This window comes from Chroicocephalus ridibundus, chromosome 2 (genome assembly GCF_963924245.1).
Source record: "Chroicocephalus ridibundus chromosome 2, bChrRid1.1, whole genome shotgun sequence".
NCBI classification, from domain to species: domain Eukaryota; kingdom Metazoa; phylum Chordata; class Aves; order Charadriiformes; family Laridae; genus Chroicocephalus; species Chroicocephalus ridibundus.
The window spans coordinates 58,459,914-58,465,913 of NC_086285.1; positions in this window are offsets into that span (position 1 = coordinate 58,459,914).

Below are 6,000 nucleotides of genomic sequence, written 5' to 3' on the forward strand. Positions count from 1 at the left end.
CAGGCCTCTGCAGCCTAGCTAATAAATCAGAACTAGCACCACCATTTAACTAAGGTGAAAGAAGAGCCAAACCTACTTGTGTATCTCAGTTGATTACCACTAATTGCTCTGAGAGCCCTTGGGACTGCAGTGTTTGTAGAAGCATAGGAAGTCTCATTTTCTGCTGTATGTTATGGATGTGTTCCTGCAAGCTGTGGCAAACTTTTCTGATGAGCATGTAATTTTCAGAAGCCTGGATCAGAAACCAATTTACTAAGATGTTATTGGAGCATTCAGTACTCCGCTGGATTCTGTCCTTTCGCGTATACTGCTCACATATTTTACTAGAAATATAAAACTTTTAGGTGGACTTCTGGTGGTGGAAACATTCTGCGTGTTGCCTGAGAGCACCAGGCAGTGCTCTTTTCAACCTTTGCTGTGGGGTCCATGCCCCAACCTTAGTCACGGAAACAGAAACTGTCTCATCTGGTGCTTTAGGTCCAAGCCTGAACTGAAATCGCAGCATAAGGAGATAGATAGGGGGTCAACAAAAGGATAAGCATTTTTCCTTTCTTACATGAAAGGCCAAAGGAGAACCACAGTCATGTGGAAAAATTCCTAGCACTGCCTTCATACAGGAAGAGACTCCATATGGATACCAGCCTCTTGATTTAGGTATATCAGATCCCTCTTTTAACCTTGTGGGGAACAGCAAGGGAGCTGGTGTGTTTTTACAGAAGAGCAGCAATGACCAGGGGAGTCACAGCTCCCTTATTATCATTCCCTGGTGCAATTTTGCTCACGTGTCGTAAGATGGAGTCACAGGTACAAGGCTGTGCAGCTCATCCCTTCCAGTTCTTCCCAGTCAGTGCAGGGCTTCATCTGCCCCTGCAGGGTGTACAGTTTGCACCATTAGCATCGCTCTTCACACAGTTTCCGCATCTTGAAGTTGGGAAGAGGGAGAGACAGAAAAAGAAGCAGATCTGTTTTTTCCATTAGTAACTTTCCATTTGTTAACCAGAAACCCGTCTGCCAAATGTGTCTTGATGATCTTATCTTTTAAATTATTCTTGGTCTCCAAGTTCTGATTTGCATCTCTAAAAAAACCCTCCTGTTTTGTCAGAAAGTATGAGGAAAAAAGTCAGAGTTCCAAAAATTAAGGTGACTAGGATCTTGAAAAGAAGTCAACTCCTGCTGTAACAATGGTAAAATCCTTTCAGTGATAAAAGTAACAGAGAGCAAAGAAAAAGATGTGGGTTTTTTAAATAAGGTAAGGAGAATGTTAGAAAGTATTAAGGAGATAAGGGTAATCTACGTCTAGTGAAAAGCAAAATGAGTATTTTGGCTAATATTTCAGTAACACAGCAGTTACAGAATGTAGCGGTGAAACAGGGTAATGGGAACAAGTGAAGGAGAACAAATTACCACATTCTGGGTTTGGGTTGAAACGAAACTTAAATTCTTTAATACCCTGTTTAACTGGGATCATAGAAGTTGGCAAATGAAACAGCAGTTCCCTTAGTGATGTTTATCTGTGCAGTTATCAAATTAGGCAATATTGTGTTGTTGGAGAATGGCACATATAGGACCTGTTTAACAAATAGAGAAATAATGAAGCATTCCATTACAAACCATTAGTACGACCTCAGTAGGATGTAGAGATTTAGAACAAATGTTGACGAAAGGATTAATAAGGGAGGTGGAGATAAATGGAAAAAAAACCAAACAATGGGTTTGTAATACATCACTCACACTGGAGAAACTCATTATGGTTCTTTGATGAGTAAAGCAGGTCTGTAGCTAAAGGATGTCCGGTAGCTGTCACTCATTTGTACAGCTGCAGTAGCATAATTGGTAATTTCCCATGTAGCCCAGGAGAAGATGAATACAATTATTTTACAGTAAGCAAGGATCTAGGAGATGGGAAGGCAAAAATGCATTGTCAAAGGGGAAGCATGGGGCTAGAGGAAAGGTAATAAAGTTGATGGCAAGGTAATAGAGGAGTGGTTTTGGGACTGATCCTAATGGACATTTGTATTAACAACGTTTGTACAGAAAATACAAAAACAAAAGCCCCAGTTAATTTTGCAGAGAACAAACAGAATGTTGTGGTAGAAGACCTAAGTGACAGAAATGGGCAGCCATGAATGTGAGGTTGGAAGTTTCCATAGGGATAAGGGTGTATTGACCACAGTACAAGGTCATAATAACTGCCTGCAGTAGAGCTGGTCAGTCATACTCAAAAAAGATCCATTAAAATTGGAGCAGAGGCAGAGAATGGGAAAGGAGAGTCTGTTTCATGAGGAAAGCCCAGGCTACTCTGTCTTTTTTAGCAGAATGAAGGCTGAAATGGTGTATAGTTGCTGTTCATAAGTACCAGAAAGATACAAAAATAGATCTGTATCTATACTAAGGAGAAGGCAGAATGATTAAGGACTATCCTCGCAACGAAGCAAAATGGTTATACATTGCCCATAATGAAATTCAGGCTAAAAAAAAGAAGAGGTTTAACTATCAGAGGAGGAGGGTCTTGAAGCATCCTTTCAGTGAGGCTTTTTAGAAAGAGCTTGATAAACATCTTAGCAAAAAAAGGCTATACTGTGATTGTTGTGAGACAGTAAACCAAGAGGCTTGTAGTTATGTGCCTCTGGGAAGTGGAGTAGTGGTCTCAGGGGACGTGAAAGAGCTTCTCTTTATTCATTGACAGCTTCTAGTAGCTAGTGATTAAGAGAACACAGGGTTGTTGTTTTTTTTTCCTGTCATAAAGTTCCCGCTGAGAGAGGTATATTGGCAAGTGAGATGTTTGTAATATTCACTGAGCTTCCGGGTGAGATTTCCTACAGCAGGCTTTTGAAGTCTAATTGTCATTAACAGTTCTGCACATGTGGTGTTTACTTGGGGATGGAGAGAAGGCATCTAAACCTGCTTAAAATTCTGCCAGGGGAATGACGAGCCCAATCACTGGGCTGACAGATAAGCGAAAGTTAGAAAAGGATGGATCTAGGCAGCTTTCCATTTTATGGCTTGAGGGGAGATTTCTGTCTGAAGTGAATTCCACATTCAGACAGTTTCCTGACATGGGTTTTTATTTCCGTAGCTCTCTCCTGGTATTTAACTGTACAAATATTTCTGCCATCCAGCACTGAGCTTCCAGGTCCAACAATAATGAGAAGACAGCTGAAATATGAAAGTAGTGCCCTCCTGGAAGCCGTTTAAAATCTGTCAGTCTGACATAAAAGAAGCTACTAATAGTGCCATGTTGAGATTTTTCCTAACCTGAACAGGCAAGGAATTTATGTGGGGTGTGCTCCCCTTTTTTTCCTCGGCTCTTCTAGCTTTGAAGAGCATTTGGGGTCACAGAATAGGGGAATGGCTTAGTTGTTTTGTAGTTCCTCCATCACTGTTGGACTGGATGCCATTCACGATAAGGCTGAAGGGTACCAATATGAATATCCCTCTCCAGTTATGAAGATGCTCAGAAGAAGTCATACAGTACAGAAGTTTGTATGCTTGAATAATGTGAATGGTGATTGCTAACACCTTAGAAAATCTAAACTCTTCTGGGGTAACTGCGTTGACTGGTTTAGTAAAAAATTGATTAGCATTACTTCTCCGCGTGTGTGTCGCGACTTGTTTGCCACACCATATCAGAATTAAGCAGACCATCTTCGCACATTTCTGAAGTAATGTTGACCATTATCAAGTAGTACATGTATTGTTGTATCCAGGGTCAGGCGGGACATGCTTTGCAGGCCTTTTCATATCTTTTTTTTTGGCCAGAAATTACAGCCGCTTTCAGACACAGGGGTTTCTTAAGACACCAGCCCAACTTCTGTAAAAATGATAGATTCCAGGGACTAAGGGGGAGGAAATGCAAAGCTATTGATCATAGTGCACTATTTTAAGAAAAGGACAGCGTGACAGAAGCAAAACAGAGATAATGGGCTTCGATAAAGCGGACGTTGATAAACTCAGGGAATTTGTAAGCAGATTCTCTTGGGAAGATAATTTAAGGATAAAGAACTGCAGGAGAGAGAGCAATTACTGAAAGAAGCAGTATTTAAGGCACAACAGAAAATTATTGTGCTACGAAGGAGAAAGAAATCAGTGTAAGAAGAAGGAATAGCTGCAGGAGAAGCTTTTTGAAGTCTTGAATATTAAAAAAAGGATTTATTTACAAATTAGGAACAAGGACATCTGTCTGAAGCTGAGTAGAAAAAAAGTAGACCAAAAGTGTATGGTTGAGCCTAGAAAGATAAAGTACACAATGACTTACTATGATTGAGGGTGATAAAAAATTAATGTGAAAAGATTGTATGAACACTACAAGAACAGAAAAAGGCAAAGCAAAATTCAGGCCCATTCCTTAATAGGGGAGGATTGCAAATAATAGACCATGGTAAGAAAGCCAAGATATTCAGTGACATCTTTTTTTTTCAGGCATGATATAAATTGTGAGCAAAAGCCTAATGAAATTAGGTTGTTTACAAGAGCACAGATGCAGGAGTCTGAGTAGGGAAAGAAGAGGTTAGAAAATATTTAATGTGTTACATATATTAAAGTTAGACTGGCCTGGTAGAATTTATCCTGGGACATCTGAGAAGCTGAAGCAGTATATGAACCATTAACACTCCTTGGTAAGAAAAGAGGAGAAGGGTCTCTAGGAACCAGAAGAAACCCACAGAACCCATCCTTCAAAAGAGGAAGAGGAAGGTTCAGGGAGATAACAAGCCTGTCTGTGTTATCCTGAAAGATACACAAGACTAAATTATTAAAGAATCAATGTATAAGTACCTAGAGAATAATAAGGTAATAAAAAGAGCTGGAGCAGATTTGTCAATAATAAATCATGTCAAACTAACCTTGTTTCCTTCTTTGACAGGATAATTGTTCTCATGGATAAAGGAGAAGCAGTAGATATGTCTTGACTCTACTAAGGGTTTTGACATAGTCCCGCCTAATATGCTCTTAAGGAAACAAAAGAAATGTGTACCTATGCAGAATCATGATACGGTGAGCACACGTTCACGTGGTTTGGTGTTAAACTGGGAAGGCATTAAAAGCAGGGCTCTGCAGAAATCACATTTCTACTCAGGATTTTCATTAACAACTCAAAACATGAAACACACAGGTTTTTGAACAACACGAGGCTAGGAGAGATTACAAGCTCTTTGAGATACAGGATCAAAATTCAGAACCATATTGAGAAACAGCACAGAAGGCCCAAAACCAACTAGGGAAAATTCAGTACTTAAATACAAACATTTGTACTTGGAAAAGGGAAATTAAAAACTAAATCATAAAATAGGGAATGAAGAGATGTGATTGCTCTAATGGAGCCACCTAATGGAGCCATGACAAATGAAATGATCGTAATATGATACTGTTACAAAACTAAGCAAATTTCATGCTGGGTGGTGCTGACAGAAATGTTGTTGGTAACATATGCGAGGTAATTATCTTTCCCTGCTTGGCCCTGGGATGCCGACATTGGCACTGAAGAGTTTGGGGCGCCGCACTGTCTGCGGTGTTGCCAAACTGGGAGGAGTCCAGAAGAGGGAAATCAGAAAGGTAAGTGGTAAAGAAAACATGGCCAGAAAACAAGTCCCAAAGACATGACTTTTGAGAAAAGATTGAAGGAAATGGCTTTGTTTAGTATAAGAAAGAGAAGATGAGAGATAAGATGTAATAATAATCCGGTATTCAAGGCCTGTTAAACAGAAAGGTGGCAATTTGTTCTCACAGACCCTTGCCCATAGGCTGTCATGAACTCAACGAATTGGCATTGGAGATACTTTAGGGTTTGGTATCAGGAAGTATCTGTGGTGCAATGCCTAAATATGCTGTGCAGAAGAGAACTGTTTATGGAAGGGTTTTAAAATCAAGCTAGACAAATTATTAGACAAAGTTAGGGTAATAGCCCTATCCTTCAGAGAGAAGAAAGAACCGTGTGATCCCAAGAGGTCCTTACCAGGCTTGCATTGCCATTATTTTATTAAATTAAGACCAGGAACACAGCAG